Genomic DNA, 22,054 nt, shown 5'->3' with positions numbered 1-22,054 from the left:
GCCAATATTAATTGATAATTTTGTAGGAAATTATTTTTGTCCTCAGTCAAAAGAAAAAAAAAGTCATTATAAGAATTCAAGATGGCCCTAGCCGGTTTGCCTCAGCAGATAGAGTGCCGGCCTGCGGACTGAAGGGTCCCAGGTTTGATTCTGGTCAAGGGCTCATGCCTGGGTTGAGGGCTCGATCCCCAGTAGGGGGCATGCGGGAGGCAGCTGATCAATGATTCTCTCTCGTCATTGATGTTTCTGTCTCTCTATCCTCTCCCTTCCTCTCTAAAATCAATAAAAATATATTTTAAAAAGATAATTCAAAGATGGCTTTTACAATTAGAAGTGTGAACGTTTATATACATACACACACGCACACACATACACACTCACATACTCATTATTTTTGAAGAACTGTTATAGCTCTTTATTCAATAAATCACATTATTTTTCTTAAGAAAACATTTGCTTAGTTAGGGGTTGGTGGATGTTATTAAAGTCCACCAATGTGCCCCTGTCATGGATTGAAAACAGTCAGTGAACTACAAAAGAATAGGATACTTCACTTCACAGGGAAAATTACATTATCTGATGATGACCATTCTAACAGGCATGAGGATAGTTCTCATTGTGTTTTGATTTGCATTTCCCTAATACCTCGTGATGTTGAACATCTTTTTATGCATCTGTTGGCCTTTTGTATATCTTCTTTGGAGACATGAATATTCAGATGTTTTTTACCCATTTTTAAAATTGTTTTGTTTTGTTTTGCTATTGAGTTGTATGAGTTCTTCACATTGTTTGAAAATTAACCCCGTATCAGATATATTGTTTACAGATATTTTTGGTAACTTTGTAAGTTTTCGTTTTGTTGCTGGTTTCTTTTGCTATGCAGAAGCTTTTTAGTTTGATGTGGTCCTACTTTTTTTTTTTTTTTTTTTTACTTTATTGCTTGTGCTTTAGGTGTCATATTAAAGGAATCATTAAGACCCATACCAAGGAGATTTATTCCTATGTTTAATTCCAGGATTTTCATGGTTTCAGGTCTCACATTTAAGCCTTTAATCCATTTTGAGTTAATTTATATGAATGTAGTAAGATATGGTCCAGTTTCACTTTTACATGTGAATATCCAATTATCCCAGGACCATTTATTGAAAAGATTGTCTTTTCTTCATTGTTATTCTTGGTTCCCTTGTCAGATATTAGTTAACTGTATATACTTGGGTTTCTTTCTGGGCTCTCAATTCTATCTCATTTCTCTGTTTGTCTGTTTTTCTGGCCATACCACACTCTTTGGATGACTGTACCTTTTTAGTATAGCTTGAAATCAGAGAGTGATGCTTTCTGTTTGTTGTTGTTTTTTATCATCACTTGAAGACATTTTTTACACTTGCCAAAGCAGCTAGGGCTTCTTTCATTACATTAATGTCCGGTATAATGTTGAACCATCTTTCCATTTCAGGGATAAATCCCACTTTTGATCATGGTAGATGAACTTTTTAGTGTGCTACTGAATTTGGTTTGCTAGTATTTTATTGAGAATTTTTACCTCTATATTAATCAGTGATATTGGCCTATCGTGTTCTTTTCTAGTGGCATCCTTTCCTGGTTTTTGGTATTAGGATAATGCTTACCTCAAAATGAGTGAGGACTTTTTCCCTCCTTTTCGGTTTTTGGAAAACTTTGAGGATTGGTGTTAATTCTTATTTAAATGTTTGATAAAATTCATAGTGAAGCCATCTCATTCTGATCTTTTCTTTGTTGAGAGAATTGATATTACTGATTCATTGTACTTACTATAATTGATATATTTAGATTTTCTTTTTCTTCCTGATTCAGTCTTGAAAAGTGGCTTGTTTCCAAGAATTTTTCTATTTTTTTTTCTAGATTTTTCAGTTTGTTGGCCTCTTAAGTTCCTTTGAATTTTTATGGTTCAAAGAAATTGTACTTACCCCATTTATATTTATAATTTTTTTCTATTTTCATTGATTAGTCTAGCTAAGGGTTTGTCAAGTTTTTTTTTATCATTTCAAAGAACTAGCCAATCATTTCTATTGTTTTTATGTTCTCTATTTTTTAAACTTTCTGCTCTAATCTTTTTTTATTTTCTTCCTTCTGTTAACCTTGTTCTTTTTTTAATTCCTTAAGGTGTAGAGTTAGATTTTTTATTTGGGATATTCCTTGCTTCTTAACATAGGTGTTTATTGCTATGAACTTCCCTCTTAGAACTGCTTTTGTTATATCCCCAAAGTACTTTTGTGCTGTTTTTCTAATTTTGTTTGTCTCAACAAACTTTCTTCTATCCCTTTAAATTTTTTTCCTTGGATCCATTGGTTGTTCAGGAGAGTTCTGTTTAATTTCCATGTGTTTGTGAATTTTCTAGTTTTCTTTGATTTCTAGTTTCATGCCAATGTGGTCAGAGAGAATACTCAATTTGATTTTAATCTTCTTGAATTTGCTAAGACTTGTTATGTAGCCTAACATATGGCTTATTCTAGAAAATGTTCCGTGTGCACTTAAGAATGTGTATTCTGCTGATGATTAATATAATGCTCTATTTATGTCTGTTATATTTATTTGGTTTCTAGTGTTATTCAAATCCCCTGTTTTCTTATTAATTCTGTCTGTATTCTCTACCCATTGTTGAGAGTGGGATATTTAAGTCCCCAACTATTATTGTTACTGGGGTTTTTTTTTTACATTTTTGCTCTGTTAGTTTTTGCTTTAAATATTTAGATGCTTTAATGTTGGGTTCCTCTATCATGGTATAATAATCTTTATCTCTTTGTGCCATTTTTAGTTTAAAGTTTATTTTGTCATATATGGCTAATATGAGAAGTGTCCCTGAGGGAGCTAGACTGGGAGTTGGATCGCTCGCTATGACATGTGATGACCACCAGGGGGCAGCATGGAATGAAGGGAGGCCCTTGGCCGGCAGCAGGCAGCCAGGGAAAGGAGGCCCTGGCCAGCAGCCCTGAAAGCCCCAATTGGCCCTGATCGCTGGCCAGGCTTAGGGTCCCTACTATGCATGAATTTCATGCACCAGCCTCTAGTGCAAGTATAACTACCCCTTGTGTTTTGTTGTTGTTACTTGGTTACCATTTGCTTGACATTTCCTTTTCCATCTCTTCACTCTCAATCTGTGTGTGTCATTAGGGCAAAGTAAGTCTCTTGTAGGCAGCATATTATTAGATCTATTTTTTTTTTTTATCCATTCAGCCATTTTATGTCTTTTGCTTAGGGAATTTAATCCGCTTTGTATAAAGTAATAATTGCTAGATAAGGCCTTGCTATTGCCATTTTGTTCATTGTGTTCTGGTTGTTTTGTAGTTCCATTGTTCATTGTTTTCATCCTGCTGTCTTTGTGTGTGTATGTGTTTTGATGTCTTTTTGGTATCAGATGTTTTGACTTCTTTATCATGTATTTTGTGCAATTACTGCAGGATTTTCCCTTGTGGTTACCATGAAGCTTACATAAAATATCTTCAAATATAACACCCTTCTTTAAACTGGTAACAATGTATCTTTAATATAATCAACAAACTTTAAACTTTTACTTACCCCCTCACATGTTAGGTTATTTGTGTCACAATGTACATATTTTTGTGTTATATAACTAATAACAAATTACTGTAGTTATTGTTATTTTTACTACACTTTTAAAAAATGTTTAAGATAGAGTTGTAAGTGAATTGTGCACCACTATTACCATGTTTGCAGAATCTAATTATGACTCTTTATTTATCATTACCAGGGAGATTTATAATATCTTTCTATGTTTTCATTATGTTAATTAGCATTCTTTTCCTTTAACTCAATGAACTCCCTTTAGAATTTTTTATAAGTCAGGCCTGGTGGAAATGAACTTCTTCAGCTTTTGTTTTTTTAGGGGAAGTCTGTATTCCTCGTTTAGTGTTGAAGGACAGCTTTGCTAGCTATAGAGTTCTTGGCACACAGTTATTTTTATTTAATATTTTGAATATATAAATTCATTCTTTCCTGGCCAAAATTTTTTTTGTTGAGAAATTTGCCGATAGTCTTATGGGGATTCCATGGTGTGTAACTTCTGTCTTTTCTCTTGCTGCTCTTAAAATTCTTTTTTTGTCTTTCACTTTTGAGAATTTGGTTATAATGTGTCTTAGTGACTCCTATTCAAGTTCAAACTCTTTGGGATCCTTTAGGCCTTGTGGATATGTATGTCCTTTTTTCTCCCCATGTTTGGAAGGTTTTCAGCCATTATTGCTTTAAATATACTTTATGTCCCTTTCTCTTTCTCTTCTCCTTCTGGAATTCCCATAATGCAAAATTTGTTTTTTTTTTTGTAATTCCTGTAGGCTTTCTTCATTCTTTTTTCTTTTTGCCCCTCCGACTGGGTAATTTTCAATGTCCTATACTCTAAGCCACTTATTTTTCTTTTGTTCTGCATGGTTGAGTCTACCTTTGAAACTCCATTTAATTCTTTCATTCAATTATTATATTTTTCAACTCTAGGATTTTTTTTTTTTTTGGATGGTTGCTATATCCTTGTTGATTTTCTTGGTTGTTGGTTTTATTTATTTATTTATTTATTTTGCACTGTGCTTTTTGTTTTGTTTTGTTTTTTAGTATCATTTAGTGGTCTGTTTGTGCTTTTTTTTGTAGTTCACTAAAATTCCTTAAGAGGATTATTCTGAATTCTCTGTCTGAAAGGTCATAGATCTCCATTTCTTTAGGCTTAGTCATTGGAGCTTTATTAGGTTCTTCTGGTGGTGTCACATTTACCTGATTTTTTTTTTCTGATTCTTAATTCCTTACATTGATATCTGCATATTTGAGTAATTGAGCTTATCTTCCAGTCTTCACAAGTTTGCTTTGGCAAACTTGGGTTCTGGATGTATCTGCTGATAGTGTCCCTGGGTAGGTGGGCCTCTATTATCGTCAATTTGGGGGCAAATCAAGTGTTCAAGCTGTGAAGATGGGAATCAGGGTGGTGTGCCACTGGCTGAGAATAGTTGGATAGGACTGCTGGCTTGGTTTCCTACTCAAGTGATGCTGTAGGCTGGCCTCTGAGAATGCCTGGAATTTCTGGTCAGGCTTACTATATGGTCGGGACTGGATATTATGTCCAGTTGTGGATGGAGCTATGCATTGGCTTCCCTGCCCTGGTAGCACATTGGTTTTGAGCCCAGGAATTGCACAGCTCTGCATTAAGCCAAGTGTGACTGAATTCTCTGGTCAGGCAAGGCCAGCGTGTTGCTCTGCAGACAAGGGAAGCAGTGGTACTCTCAGTTCAAGTGCCACTGTATGTAAGGCGGTTTAATGGGCTGTGCAGCTTCCTGGATGCTCGGTTTGGTTCCCTGGTTGGGGAGAACAAAGGCTGTATTCAGCGATGAGCAGGGCTATGTTTTGATGATGAATTAGACTTCCTGCTGAGGCGTGGGTGAAAAAGGAGCTCCAAAGGCAGTACATCTATTTGTTGCCTTAACTCAAGCTGGCCTGCACCCCAAGTTCCCTGACTGAACAGGGCCCCTGGAGTTACTCCGCATATGGCCAAGTGCTGATGGCCCACACAACTCCCAGGGGTTGTCGCCAGCCTTCCTGTCAGATGGAGCCAGAAGACACTTTCCACAGAGGGTGGGGCCATGTCTCACCTTCCTTGCCTGATGTGAGCAAACTGGGCTTGGGCGTCAGCAAAACTCTTCCTTTGTGGATCCCAGTCAAGCAGACCTGCATCCCACTGATTTCCCTAGTCAGGGTATGCCCCCAACTTGGTTCTGCAGATGAGCAAAGCCAGTGGCTGGGATTACTCCTTGGACACTTCAGGAATGAACTTGGTCTGCCAAGTTCTGTGTGCTGGTTATTGCAAGCCCTTTCTCACTGCCCCCTGGGTAGGTGGGCTCTATGATGGTCAACTTTGGGGCCAACTTTGGTTGAGCCCTGCCTGTTCCCCTGCAATCCCAGCGTAATCTCAGCGTAAGGGCTCCTACAAAGCTACCCACAATTCTGGGGACACTTGTGGTCCCTCTTGGGGTCTCTTTTCCCACTGGAGGAACCAGCGGCTCAGGAAGACCTTTCCCACTGGGGGAGCCTGAGGCTCAGGGGGTGCTTCAGTGTCACCCTGGTGGATCCTCTCTGTGGTGTCTCCTTCTTGGAAAGCTGTTCATTGTTCTTACTGTAAGGAGGGGCGAAATCAGGAACACCCTCTGGCATCCTCTTGGTTTTCAGGCTTTGTAAAAGAAAACGTTATGTCAGTACTCAGCCAATTTATTTTGCCAATTATGTTTCTCTTGAGCCAACAAATATTTATGAGCAAGTCAGTTGGTGGAGGTGAAAGATGCTGAAGCCTGCCAAAGCATGTCTGTTGTTTGATGTTGGAATCCCCTATGGGAGAGAAAGGCAGGGAATGATACAGAAAATGTCATCTGCTTTTCCCCAGGGCAATAGCTGTACTTTGCCGTCAGGGGAACTGCCCACCCTTTACTGGGGCGCACTGGCACTTTGTGACTTCTCACATCCGGTCAGCCGTGAGGTGGTAGAATGCTTGGAGACCAGAAATCATGTGTCAGCGTCACTGTAGGAAGAAACTGAGACATCTTAATAGAAGTAATTGCATACCTATGTTTTTGGCTAATCCATGTGCAGTTGTCAAGTTCCATGAATTTAAAGTTGGCCAATTAATGTGTCTTCTATTGTAGAGAAAAATGAACCCACACTGAAGGCTTTTCATTATACAAAGAAGAGGAAGAAAAGCTATTTTTTTCTAGAGTCTTTTTTATATATTTGAAATAGCACAGTCATGTTATAGTATTAACTAAAGTTTTATCTTCTAAAGATTTTATTATTATCTCTGCTTCAGAATTGAATCTAATAAAGTATTGTCCACATTACATGGTTTTGGCTGTTACCAGAGTGAAGAGAGAACTCATTTGAGATTTTACGTGTGTGTGCATATGTTTGTGTGTGTGTTATGTACACATTTACAATAAATCATAAACTTTCCATCTTTTCAAAATTATTAAGAAGAAACATCTGAGCTAATGATATTAAATAGAGAACCAATTTCACATCTTTAGATACTAAAAGAGTAAGAACTACCTCAAAAAATGTGCAAACTGAATTTCCATCTGAGTTGCTTTAAGGAATAAATGCGGGGTGTGTGTGAGAAGCATGTGCATTTAATTGTGACGTGGCCTGGGACCTGTGTGAAGGCACTTGGAAAACACCGCCTAGAGTCCTCATTCTGTTTGTCTGAAAGGCAAGTCCTTGCTGTACTCAGCACCCGTCCTCCAGGATCAGTGCTGGAAGAGAAAACAGCCAACTCTCCCAATCCTTTTTGAAATCAGTGGGACATAATAATTAAATGTTTACTGCAATGCAGGTTAATAACAATTTAACAAATATGAATTAATTATGAATTTAACAAATGTGAATTAATTGTATGCATCTCATTTCATATTTGTTGACCATTTCACATTTTGAAATTTCTGTATCATCTAGTCTTCAATGTGCCCTATATCTACACAGTTACAAAATATTCTTTTATCTTACAGATTTTAATATTTTTGAACCAGCACTCATGAACTGTATGAAACAGTGATTTCAAAGGCTGGAATCGCTGTTTACTGGAAACAATTTAAAGAAAACTTTCCATACCAAAAAAATGTAAATTTTACTCAAATCACTATTATACAAAACATTTTCCTCCTAGTTGTGTAGATGACAAGCACATTAATGTTCGTGTTCTCTTAGTTTTGAAGGTATTACATTTAAATCTATTAGAGTAACTTCAAACATTTTCTAAGTCACATTATTCATATGACAGATAGTGAAAATTGACTTGCAGACAGACATTCCTGAGTGTAACTGTGTATCAGTTGTAAGAGGGTAAATATGCATGTGGCAAAAACAGGCAGTAGTAAATGAAGCTATAGTTAAATCAGACATTTGTCACTTTAAGGAAAGACTTTGTGGGCAGCTTAAATTATATCTGGGAAAACATAGATGACTAAAATGTATGCTAATTATTACAGGAATGTTTCAATTATACTATGAAGCCATTCAGCAATTAAAAGTTTCCTGTGGATTTGAATCACATTAACATGCAATACAGATAGATGATCACCTAATGGAAACATGAAGGCAGGAGCTTTCTGGAAAAGATCAGAGGTGCCTAGTCTAATATATTTCCAAATCAGGAAATAAATAACTCACACAGGAAGTACAAGTTCATGGAAGATGGCTTGTAAAATTTGCATCAGTAAAGGAGAAATGAAATGTGTGACCAGGTCAGACCTTGATTTCTACACTGGGACCACAATCCAAAGGTAGAGCATCAGGAAATAAAATTTGCAGAGACACTTTGTGCCTTGTTGGTGGTAACATAACAAAGCAGAAATTAAGGCAAATACCAACAGAGATGTTTCTATAGGGATCATATTGCCAATGAAAAGCTTAGATAAAGAACTCCACATGATTAATTCATTAGGCCAGAAATCTTTTTATTTAACTACGAACCACCTAAATACCACTTTCCTTTCAGGTCATTTGATGCTATCATTAATTTTTTTAATATCTGTGAAGTAAATGTCCACCCTAGAATATTAAATGATATGTGGACTACTTTTCTGAGCATGACTGATATTAGTTGGCTTGGTTTCAGCAACAATTGCTTGGGGGATTCAGATATCCAGATAAATTTGATATGATGTTAAGGTAATAAGATTTAATAGTTTCATATCTAATCCATTGTACTAACAAAGGCATGAATAAGTCTCATATTATCTTAAAAAGACTATCCTAGTTTGGACCAAGAAAATATACTGTGATCAAATTGATTTGCAATTTATCTATTTGCAAAATGTCTATTTCTCTAGAGTTAAGTCTTTTTAAATGATGTAATAATAGAAGAGTTGGTGGAAGTGCATTTAATGTCCTTTGGCACACAGTGAATTAAATATGTAGAAACAATTATTTAAAGAAGTCTCCTTTTTGAAAAAAAAGTTAAAACATTAAGAGGAAATTAACTAAAGGGAAACTATAAAGCAAATCATTCAGCCCAAAGGGTACATTGTGTTTTTAGATGTCATCTTGTAAAACGTTTTCATTAGCTGTTAATGAAACTGAACTTACGACCTAATGAACAACCCAAAGTGCTTGGCGTATTTCTTTAGTTAACCAGATGGAAGTAAGTTCTCGCAGAATGTTGATGATGCTCTCTTGTTTGATGTGGTTGATTTCTATGGTGATTGCGTGTGTGTGTGTGTGTGTGTGTGTGTGTGTGTGTTTAATGTTATGAGATAGAACTCTAAATTTTATTAAAGCTTATCTTATAGAAACCCTTTTATTTGCACGTACATCATGAGAGTCATAATAAAACATATCATTGTTTATAAAGGAGATAGTGATACTTCATAAAACTTACCTAATGTTAACCAGTGGAGATTAAGTGACCTTAAAGTAGACTCCTTTCATTTTTTCATTTTTGCTCCAAATTCATGTACAAATTACAGTATAATTTGTTATTTGAAACATCAGTTTGGTCTGTTCTTTAAATGTTGACATAAAAATGTTTCTGACAGTCTCTGCACCTAAAATGCCATGTGGGGTTTCTGTTTGTTTGCCTCTCTGTAGATAGAAAGGAACAGAGTAAGCTAGACATCATTTGCAGTAACTTCCTTAAGTCTTTGATGTGATATTTGGCGCCAGGATTAAAAACCCAGATTGACTATGACATAGAAATAGTTGATTATCAGAGAGTAAGGGAAGAGAACTGTGCTTTCCTCTTGTGACTCTCTCAGGAGTGGGAACATAGGCAGTGCATTCCTTGTGCTCCTGCGGCACCTTAGATATTGTCACTATGGGGCTGATCATGTTGGGTTGTGGTTATACACATACCCTGAGCCCTTGAAGGCAGGGATTCTTTCTTTTGATATTTAGGTCTACACCAGGATTTCTCAACCTTAACACTACTGGCACTTCCTATGTCTGAATTCTATGTTGTTGGGGCTATTTTGTTCATTATATATTACTTAGCAGCATATATGGCCTCTGGCCTCTAGATGCCAGCTCCCCATCCCATATCCTGTCTCCAGATGAGGACGAACTTAATGACTGGCACATCATTGACATTTAGTAAATATATTTTGAATAAATAAGTGCAGCTATTGATGCCGCATAAAACAATAACATTTTTATCAGTGAACTCAGCAATTTGTTCTGGGTCTGACTGATTCTAAAAGTGTCATTTAGTCATGTCAGGGTGGTAAAAAGCTTCTCTAATGTAATTCTGAAGAAAATTTGATGACTTTCTCTTCTCCACCTCCTATGTACTCCTCCCCATGCTTCTGTTTGAGGACATGTAACTGAAATGCTGGCAAACTGCTAACAGTAGGTCATCTCACTGTGTAGACATCTCAGCTCTTGATGGGAGGCGCCATGCAGTACATTCCAATCAGATACAGAGCCACACACAGACACCCCCACACCAGCAGAGGGGGATGATATCAGCAGAGTGAGGATGGGGCTCCTACTGAAGTTATGCATGTACCTCAAAATAGTAACCTCTGTTTATCTTCATAACTAATGGATCAGCATATATTCACAGGAATCTTATTTTCACTTTTCAACTACATGACTTGGGACAAATCTGCTAAGTTCTCTGACCTGCTGTTTTCTCACTGATGAAATAGAAAGAAAAATTATACCTACCTCCTTGCCACTGTTAGGGGTCTCTGCTCTGCTCCTCCAGGTGACTCAACGTTCTCTATGGAATACTCATCCCCTTGGTTATAGTTACATTTTCCACTGCTTGCCGCTCTTGCTGGCCTGTAAGGTGTGTATGTAAGGGGCAGGCTCAGATCTATCTCAGTCACACTGCCAATGCATGCACTATGAGCACCTACTTTACAAAGCCCAGTTGGAACACTTCCTAAATCCAGAAATACATACAGCAGAGAATAAATTTAAGTGCTTGTCTAAATGGAGATTGAATTGTAATGGACCAGGCAGTCAATAAGAATTGATACCTCTATTAATCATCTATCTATTTATCTATCTATCTTCCTAATTTCTGATAATTGTAAATGGGTGCTGCTATGGAGAGTAGCAAAGAAAGGCTTCTCAAGAAGTAATTAACATCATAGTTTTCATCGTTGTCATAATTAACTTTATCATCAAGGTGATGCTATTAGTCTTTCATAAGCAGAACTTGTACTTTGATTCATTTTTCTAATAGTGATGAGGAACTACTTACATTCTCTGACCTGGTTCCCCTTGAGACCAACAGTAGAAAATAGAACTTTAGGTAGATCTTATGACTTGAAAATGGAGATTTGAACATGAAAAGAATCAAACTGTGGCCTTACTCTAGCCCAGTGGTTGGCAAACCACGGCTCGCAAGCCACATGCAGCTCTTTGGCCCCTGGAGTGTGGCTCTCCCACAAAATACCACGTGCGGGTGCGCGTGTACAGTGCGATTGAAACTTCGTGGCCCATGCGCAGAAGTCGGTTTTCGGCATGGGCTAGTTTATTTTGAAGAAGTGGCGTTAGAAGAAGTGGGGGGTGTTGGTCGAGCCACGGGAGACAGGGCGCAGGCGGGCCGCGGGATACGCAGCGTGCGCGGGGGAGGTACATTGTTTTGAGGTACGTTCGCTGAGGTCGACCCCTTCCAACTCTCCCATCCACACTCTTCTATCTGAAACAAGTATACAAGACGAGTGTGGTGGGAGAGTTGGAAAGGGTGGACCTCAGCAAACGTATCTCAATCAGATTGAGGACGTTTTTAGCAAAGGCCAGCTTAGGAGTACTCCAATTAAGTTAATAACAATGTACCTACCTATATAGTTTAAGTTTAAAAAATTTGGCTCTCAAAAGAAATTTCAATCGTTGTATTGTTGATATTTGGCTCTGTTGACTAATGACTTTGCCGACCACTGCTCTAGCCACTCTGCATATGAGAAATTCTAAAAGTAGACTTTACCTCTAATTTAGAAGTAGACTTATACACTATTTGTTTTCTAAACAACCTCCTGCATGTTTTCCCTTGCTTGGTTTAAAGATGGCAACTTTAATGAACTACTTAAAATCATTTTTAAGCTCTTCTTATAGTGGGGTTTCTGAGCCTTAGCACTTTTGACATTTTTTGTTGAATAATTTTGTCGTGGGGGGCTGTTCTGCACATTCTAGGATGTTCAGCAGCATCTCTGACCTGCATGTATCTCTAGATAAATGCCAGTACTACTCCCTTTTCAGCTATAATAATGGAAAATGTCCACTGAAGCAGAAAAATGAATATTAAAACCACAATGAGATATCACCTCCCACCTGTCAGAATGGCTGTCAACAATCAGCAAGTGTTGGTGAGGATCTAAAGAAAAGGAAACCATTGTGCACTGATGGTGGGAATGCAGATTGGTGCAGCCACTGTGGAAAACAGTATGCAGCTTCCTAAAAAAATTAAAAAATGGAACTTCCTCATGACCAGTGAATACACTTCTGGGAATATATCTGAAGAAACCTGAAACACTAATTTGAAAGAACATATGCATCCCTATGTTCAATGCAGTGCTATGTACAATAACTATGATATGGAAGCAACTCAAGTGCCTATCAGAAGATGAGTAGATAAAAAAGTGGTGGTACATTTACACAACGGGATACTACTCAGCCATGAAAGAGAACGAAATCTTACCATTTGCAATAACATGGATGAACCTAGAGCCGTGGTAGGCAAACGGCGGCTCATGAGCAACATTCGGCTCTTTGGCCCCTTGAGTGTGGCTCTTCCTAAGACTTAGGAGTACCATAATTAAGTTAATAACAATGTACCTACCTATATAGTTTAAGTTTAAAAAATTTGGCTCTCAAAAGAAATTTCAATCGTTGTACTGTTGATATTTGGCTCTGTTGACTAATGGGTTTGCCAACCACTGACCTAGAGTGTATTGTGCTAAGTGAAATAAGTCAGACAGAGATAGACAAACACCATATGATTTCACTTATATGTGGAGTATAAAGAAAAAAATAAATGAACAAATAAAATAAAAATAGACTCATAGATCCAGACAATAGACTGATGGTTGATAAAGGAGGGGGCGGGGTTTGGGGGCTGGGTGAAAAGGGGAAGGGATTAAGAAGTACAGAATTGTAGTTACAAAATAGTCACAGGATGTAAATTTCAGCATGGGGAATATAGTCAATGACATTATGCACGGTGCTAGGTGAGTACTTGAAATATGGGGGGTGGGGAGCACTTTCTGAAGTATATGATTGTCTAACCACTATGCTACACACCTGAAACTAATACGAAATAATATTGAATGTAAACTGCAATTGAAATATAAAATTTAAATTAAGAAATTGTCCCCTGAGATTTAAAATCAGCCTCAGCTGAAAATGCTTGCCTTATAGGAATTTTCTCTGTCTTCCAGCTGTTGCGCATAGTGTTTCCTACAGGACCATTTGCTGCCACATTTGTGCAGAAGCAGGAGCTCTTTCTTTAAATCCCACTCATCCTTTAAGGCCCAACTACACCTTCACCTACTACATAGAGTTTCCTCTATGTGCTGCAGCCTGTTCCACCTTTTCTACTTCAGAATTCATATTACAAATCTTTTCTGTTTGGTCACTGTCATTTCATTCATTACTGAGCCCACTGTTATTTATTGAAAGATTTACATCTTTTTATGTCAACTATATTATAAATTCTTTGAATGGAGAGACCATACCTTAGTCACCTTTGCAACCTAATACAGCATCTAAAAAAATACGTGGAATAAGGACACTCATTAAGTAATAGGTTGAATTTAGCATAAACAATCTTATTCACAAAATTTCGCCAACAAATTCATCCTTAACAAGGAGAAGTGATAGGTAAAACAAATGGTAGTTTTCATAAATCAATCAATTTTGAAATTCGTTTTTTTAATAAACCCAATGTTTCATTCAAGTTTAACAAGTGCCATGTAGGTCTGGTAACTGATAACAGGCAAAACTGAGTTTATAGACGTACTTTTTCTGAAAGATATCAGTCTAGGGCAGGGGTGGGCAAACTTTTTGACTCGAGGGCCACATGGGTTCTTAAACTGGACCAGAGGGCCAGAACAAAAGCATGGATGGAGTGTTTGTGTGAACTAATATAAATTCAAAGTAAACATCATTACATAAAAGGGTATGGTCTTATTTTTTTTTTAGTTTTATTCATTTCAAAAGGGCCGGATCCGGCGGGCCGTAGTTTGCCCACGGCTGGTCTAGGGTGATAGAGTTGGAGATCCAGATTAAACAATGGTCTTTCAGCTCAACTACAAACTCACCTACGTGTAAGCTCTTTATGCAAAAGATGGTTATATAGCTAGTTAAGACCATGCATTTGATCATCTTGGAATCAGGTAACAAGGTCATTTGAGGGGAATACATGGAAAGGGGCATCCATTCAGGTAAACCAAACACTTATCTCTCTAGAAGCTGATGGTTTTGTTTAACTCTTGGAGGGGAGGTTTAGAGGTCTCACTGGAAGGACAGCCTGCACATCTAATTCTTTTGCCTGAATACAGCTTGTTCTTCAGAGTAGATCTGTTTGTTCAGTAAACTCAGTACTCATGTGATATTCAGGTAATGACTAAACATTGGAGAACCAAATTTAAGGTCCTCTTAATGACATTTGAGAAATGTAGGCTAACTACAACTTTCTAATATCACACACCAGTGTCTCCAGTCTCCCAGTGTTCACTCCACTTAAGTTATGATTGATAGTCATCTTTCAGCTTTCATTTGCACATTTAACAGACTGTACATGGATTTCTGAAACATGGGCCTATCTCATCTTTGTCATAAATAAATTCTTTAAGATTGTAAAATGAGTTGTATTATTTCCAAATATAATAACTGGATATTAACTTCCTTGGGTATAAACTTATCTGAGATATGCCCATGTGGAGAAGAATTCATAGATCAAATGCTATATCCATTCAAGTAGATTCATTTTAGTCAGTCAGTATAACCCTGCATGAAATAAATATTTACTAAATTCTTTGTGAGAGCACAGTAAGGGGCTAGCTCAGGGGTGGGCAAACTTTTTGACTCGAGGGCCACAATGGGTTCTTAAACTGGACCGGAGGGCCGGAACAAAAGCATGGATGGAGTATTTGTGTGAACTAATATAAATTCGAAGTAAACATCATTACATAAAAGGGTACAGTCTTTTTTTTTTTTAGTTTTATTCATTTCAAATGGGCCGGATCCAGCCCGCGGGCCGTAGTTTGCCCACAGCTGGGCTAGCTACTCTACATATAGTAATTCAATGAATCCTAAACACAACCTTTTGTGAGATTTTCCTGTAGAGAATTCTGTTTTGAGGTGCCTGTCATTCCACAGTCCCTTAATTAAGAATCCTCCCAGCCCACTCCCAGCCGCCCTCAAAGAGGGCTTTAGGGACCAGGCTTCTGTATGTAACTTGATGCCCCTGGGTCAGAGCTGGGTCACCCAGCAGCTCTCCTGGGAATTAGGAATTAAGATGCACAGAAACTAGTTAGTTTCTGCTGATGACTAAATGTTAACCCGTGGTCATGGGGAGCCACGTCCATCATATTCATGTTGGGAAAGCAGAGGGTGTAGAGAAAAACGTAAAGCAGACATAGGAAGTCGCAGCTATGGAGTGAGTAATTGCTTTCCTCAGGTGTTCTAGTTTCTGTTTACCTTTCCTGGGAGATCTGATACTGGTTCTGTAAGCAGGTTCCATGCCATCATCCTCATCCTTAAAACAAAGTCATCTTATTTTGCATGTGCCAGTTGACTGGGTTTCTGCCAACAGAGCCTTGAAAGAAATTATTTCCTCTGTTTTCTTAGTGAAAAAAGTGAAGTTCAGAGAAGCCAATAACTCATCCAGAGCAGTGCAGCTAGGACTTGGCCAAGCCAGCATTCAAGCCCTGTGCTCAACATTCTCATGTTTCTGCAACTATTTGCATGGCTGTGGTTTCTATCAGCACAGTTTAATGTAGCTGAGAATCATTTTGCAGACTAGATGTGTTGTGAATGGTCTTGTGATTGCACACTGGTGTGATCTTGGCCTTTCCTCTGTGCTGCCGAACATGCATGCAGCTGTGCCCATTGCTTAAAATATGTTTCCTCACCTGTAGGCCAGATTGACAGTTCTCCCTGCTGCTTTCCACAACTGCTCACGTCATGCCTACTTGCTTAAAGCCATTCCCTCAGCTTTGAGTTTCCAAGCATTGTCAGAGCACTTTTATTTGGTTCATAAAAATGTAAATGTCTTGACCATCAACTTACACCATACACAAGAATAAACTCAAAATGGATAAAAGACTTAAATGTACTCATAAGTCGTGAAACCATAAAAATCTTAGAAGAAGCCATAAGCAGCAAAATCTCATACATCTCTCATAGCAATATGTTTGCAGATACATCTCCTAGGGCAAAGGAAACTAAAAAGAAAAAATAAATGGGATGACATAAAAAAGTTTCTGCATAGCAAAGAAACCATCAACAAAATAACAAGAGAGCCCACTGCATGGGAGAACATATTTGCCAATGATATATCTGATAAGGGGTTAATTTCCAAAATATCTAAGAAACTCATACAATTTAACAAAAGGAAGACAAACAATCCAATTTTAAAAAATGGGCAAAGGACCTAACGTGAAAATACAGAAGGCCAAGAAACATATGAAAACCTGCTTAAAGTCACTAATCATCTGAGAGATGCAAATTAAAATGACAATGAGAAATCACCTCACACCTGTCAGAATGGCTGTCACCAACAAATGACAAGTGCTGGTGAGGATGTGGAGAAAAGGGATCCCTAGTACACTGCTGGTGGTAATTGCAGACTGGTGCAGCCACTGTGATAAACAGCATCAAGTTTCCTCAAAACTCTAAAAATGGAACTCCCATTTGGCCCAGTAATCCCACTTCTAGGACTATATCCTAAGAAACCAGGAACACCAATCAGAAATAATATATGCACCCCTATGTTCATAGGAGCACAATTTACAATAGCTAAGATTTGGAAACAGTCCAAGTGCCCATCAGCAGATGAATGGATAGAAAAGCTGTGGTACATTTTCACAAGGGAATACTACGCAGCTGTAAAAAAGAAATAATTCTTACCATTTGCAACAGCATGGATATACCTGGAGAGTATTATGCTAAGTGAAATAAGCCAGTCAGTGTAAGACAAGTATCACATGATCTCACTCATATGTGGAATGTAATGAACAAAACAAACTGATGAACAAAATAGAGCCAGAGACATAGAAGTATGAAACAGACTGATGAATCAGAGGGAAGACGGGGTTGGGGGGTTGATGAGTGATTAACCAGGGAACTCATATGCATATATGGACACAGACAATGGAGTGGTGAAGGCCGTGGAGGGGCAGATGTGGGGTAGAGGCCGTCAGTGGGAAAAAAAACAAACAAACAAAGGGGATATCTGTGATACTTTGATCAATAAACGGGGAAAAAAAGTAAATTCCTTAGTCAGTTCAGGCTGCTATAAAAAATTCCCAGAGTCTGGGTGGATCAAACAATAGGTATTTCTTTCTTATAGTTCTGGAGGCTGGGAAGTCTGAGATCAGGGTGCCAGCATGTTTGTTGGGGTACTGGTGAGAGCCCTAATACTGGCTAGAAGATGGCTGCCTTCTGGCTATACCTTCAAATCGCTGATAGGTGGGAGGTTGGGAGGGGTCAGGGAAGGAGAGAGAGGGAGAGGGAGAGAGAGAGAGAGAGAGAGAGAGAGAGAGAGAGAGAAACCAGCACTCTTTGGTGTCTTTTTCTAAGGGCACTGATCCCATCATGATGACCCTACCGTTATGACCTCATTGAACCCTAATTACCGCCTAAAGGCCCCACTCATTAATATCATTACATTGAAGAATAGGGCCTCAACATATTAATTTTGGGGAGACATAGACATTTAGTTCATAATAATGCCCTATACCATATCCAGTAAGGAAGAGATAGATTATCTTATATTCCCTAATTAATTTCCATGTAGAGTCCTCATTAATTTATTAATTGCCCACTCAGACTACACAAGTACACACATACTGACAACATGTCTAGTTCTTTCATGCTCTGCTCCAAGCGTCTCTGGTTCCCCTTTGCAACTCCCTGTCCAGGCTGCTCAGCATTGGCCTCTTCTTCATTCTCTCCCTGATCTTCATGGTCATGACCACCAGGGCTGGGATGACTCACCTGCTCAGTGCCCTGCTCAGTGCATCAGAGTCATTCAAAGAGATCGGTCCTCTGTGATCAGTCCTCTGCCTCCCTCATTTAAACCACTGTTTCCTTGCTTCCTATTCTAAACACCACCACTTTATTTTCTTTCAAAAGTAGCCTTTGATGACCTATAAATTATAGAACCTCAACTAGTGCGACACAAAAATCAGTTTCCTGTTTCTTGAGAGCAGAGAGGGCTTAATTGTTAAAATCTCCCAGGAGATGAAGAAAATGAGAATATTTGTGTTCCTTTCATCTAGTGAAGCAGTGAATGGTAAAACAAAACAATTAAATTTGTATGGTAAAAGAGCTTGAATGTTCATATCCTTGTACTAACATTTTTGTGCATCAGACATGGTGCTAAATGCGTTATGTGGGATCCTCACAAGAACCCTTTGTAATAACCTCCTTTATGAGGTCTCAAAGGCTCAGAGAGGTTCAGCCGGGCCTTAGAGTCACAGAGAGGGTTTCAGCCCAGCCAGCCTGACCTCAGAGCCTGCAGCCTCACCTCCAGTATTGGTTCCCTTCCAAAGACTGACGGGAGGTTGTCAGATGAATAATTAGATAAAGGAGATCCATGAGAGCTTTCCTAACCAACTAATAATAAACATGTATTTTTACTTTCTGAAGTAAAACAATAACAATAACCATGAGAGTTTTGGGGAACATAAGAATATAGTATCCAGTAGACTTCAGGAGGTATGTTTGATAAATGTCAACTGTCACCCTCTCTCTCCGACTACAACTTTTAGACAGCTGCAATATTTGACCTCAGTTGCAATGACAGGGCATATATTTGGTAAGTTGGACAAACATTGACATCCCCGTTGCACACACTTTTCCGTGAAAACTGCTCTACAAGGCTCCTGTCAGGGCATGTGGCTGTAGCTATTTTCTCTTTATATCTATTGTTTGATTCTCATGGGGATTACCAAGGTTTATTTCATTAAGACGATGCTCCATACTTAGACCAGAATCCATTCTCTGAGAATATTAAATGGTATGTAAAAAGTGTCTAGACATGTTAATGCACCTTAATGTAGTTTTGTAGGGTGAATTAGACCACAGTCCTGTGGACAAACTAAAGTCGGAAACCACTCGTGTTTCATATCAACCTCTGCATTAATCAAGGATGTAGTGTAAATACTTTTGTGATTGCTCCTAAACACTGAGATTGATATGAAAGATAGTATAGGTTTACAATCTTTGACCCAAAGTACTTGAGGCCAGATGCTTTTCAAAATACAGTTGTTTAAAAATGTAACATAGTGCTCACAGACTCTGTTACATAGCCTCCCAGTGCACTAGAATCAATCATAGTTGATGTTTCTTCACTTCAAGTGTCAGCTTTTATCAGAATTTACTGCCAAATTAGAAGATCAGGTTTTGCCCTCAAATGAGTTACAAAATAATGTTGTTGTTTTTTTGTGTGTTTTTTTTTTTTTTGTTTGACAGCTTTATGCACGTTAGCATTGTGGATGAGAGACTATGGGCCTCTAGTATGTATTCACTATTCTTAACCAGAAAGGAAATAAAAACAAAATTAAGGTGGAGTATTAACTTGAGGCAAAACTAAAGCTGAAAGAAGTGGCTCTGTGTTCTCTTTCTCTCTCTTTCTTTCTCTCTTTGTAAGAATAACTTAATTATTAGTAGGGACGGAACCAATTTGGGGAGGAAATTGGAAGAGAGACATGCAGCTTTGAGAGAACAGGAGGAAAAGGGCTGCCAGCCACAGCCTCCAGGAGAGGAGCAGAGGGGAGCGTGGGTGAACAACTAACTGCTTGTGTGAGTGTAAAGGAGGCAGGACATGGAGTACAGGTCTGGTGACTGGGTCTTCCCGTCATCCTGGGGGCCAGTGCCATCTGCTCAATGTCAGGACAATATTTGGGTTGGAAATGGCAAAGGCTGATGTGCGAAACAGACTGTCAAGTGGAACCAACCAGTCAGCTGGAGGGCAGATCCCTGATTTTCAAACTGTTGGTTGTCCGGGCCTCCCTCATGCTCTGCTATCCTACAGCCCTCAGTAGTCCCTCAGCTGTCCTGCTAATGTCCTGCCCTAGGAGACACTTCCCTGGTTTCTTCATTTCTAGTTTGAAAGTTGCACAAAATCATTTTAACTTTTGAAGGTCTCATCAAAAAGTAATATCCAATTCCTGTTTCTTTAGATTCTGAGGATTTGGATTCAAAATCAATGCAGAGCCTCAGCTTGCACCATTAGAAATATGTTTCCACAGGTTCTCTTGTATAAGATGCGATAAGGCGAATTGTTTTCTATGGGGCGGAGGGGAAGACACTTTTGGTTTTATTTACATTTTAACTTCCTTTAGAGTAGATTCTTCCCTTTTTTTTCAGTCAAGAACTCTAATCTTTTTCAGCATCTTTAGACATAGATTGATGCTGCTGTGAGCTGAGAAAGCAAGTCTTCAATTCTCTTTTAAAAACCAACAACTTCAAGTACCATATGATATCACTCATATGTGGAGTCTAGTGAACAAAATGAACTAACAAGCAAAATAGAGACAGACTCATAGATAGAGAGCAGGCTGACAGCTGTTGTGGGGGGAGGGTTTGGGAATTGGGGGCGTGTGGAGGGATTGAGCAAAAAAATTTTAAAAAAAGAGGGAAAACACTCATGGTCAATAAACAACAGTGCGGTGACTGCCAGGGGTCGAGAGCGAGGTGGAAGAGGGTACAAGAGGGATAAATGGTGATGGAAGGAGACTTGACTTGGGGTGGTGGACACACAATACAGTGTACAGATGATACATTGTGGGATTGTGCACCTGAAACCTGTATAATTTTGTTAAGCAGTGTTAACCTCATAACTTCAATAAAAAGGAAAAATAATTAATAAAAATAAAACCCAACATTTTATCCTTAAATATAATAAAAATGCATTATAAGTAAATTTTATTTTAGATTAGATTAAATATTAAGTTAAAAGTATTAAATTATAAAACAAAGACAATTTTTAACTTGAGAAAAAAAATTTTAAATTTGGAAAATATTGTAAAACAAGATAACAAAATATACTTACTTCTTTTTATATTTCCACATAGGCCTAAGAACATTTTTAAGATTTTAGAGCAATGATTTATTGGTTGGTAATAAGGTTTCAAAAATGATAGCAGATAAAACCAAAGAAACCTCATAATAGAAGTACTGGATACAAACTTACACTCTGTAAGTTTACATAGCTATACTGAAAATATTGAAAAATTGGGGAAAACACACAGATTCCCAAGCACACAATGATGCTCTCAGAGTGATGCCATCGTCAAACAAAATATAGCTTCTTGGAAACTTCATTGTGAATTTTATAAGCGCGTGCGCCACATCTGCAGGACACTCACTTTCCATTGTGGAAGACACCTTTGGAGGAAAAACCAAACACAATGGGATTTATTATGTTACCAAGCTCAAATGTACTCTGTTGATAAATATTTACCACTTTTGGCAAGTATTATGTACCATTTTTGGCAAGTAATATCATAGCTTTAATAAAAATATCAAAAGTATGCTATTATTATCTGGGATTCTGTTGTCTCATTTCCATTATTGTCTTTCTTTTAAATGCTCTCTGAATTATCATATTGTGTATAAAACTGAATGCAGACCAGTTTTCTATGCAAAAACACTGATTTTTCTGTTCCAAAAAACTTCCATTCCATAAACACTGGGCTAAAGATTTTAGTCACAACCCTATCCTTCCTTCCCTTCTTCCTTGTTTCCGTGCCCATTCCAGTAAGTTAATATTTTAATCATTTCTATGGGGTAGTAATTCTCAAGTATGTTTTCATTACACTTTCAATTCTCTCATTTTATTCCCCTACTCGTACCCTCTGGTTCA

The 22,054-nt window shown here is 38.1% G+C and overlaps 1 protein-coding gene across 1 annotated transcript in view; it reads left to right on the top strand.

Annotated features, from left to right (window-relative positions):
* The window catches only part of THSD7B (thrombospondin type 1 domain containing 7B), an 838,394-nt gene that overhangs the window by 224,768 nt on the left and 591,572 nt on the right, over positions 1-22,054 (top strand). The window lies entirely within an intron of this gene.

Source organism: Myotis yumanensis, unplaced genomic scaffold (assembly GCF_028538775.1).
Source record: "Myotis yumanensis isolate MYYU_CA2020_CCGP unplaced genomic scaffold, mMyoYum1.0.hap1 SCAF_8, whole genome shotgun sequence".
In the NCBI taxonomy this organism is placed as follows: Eukaryota; Metazoa; Chordata; class Mammalia; order Chiroptera; family Vespertilionidae; genus Myotis; species Myotis yumanensis.
This window is presented reverse-complemented; position numbering and strand designations above follow the sequence as displayed.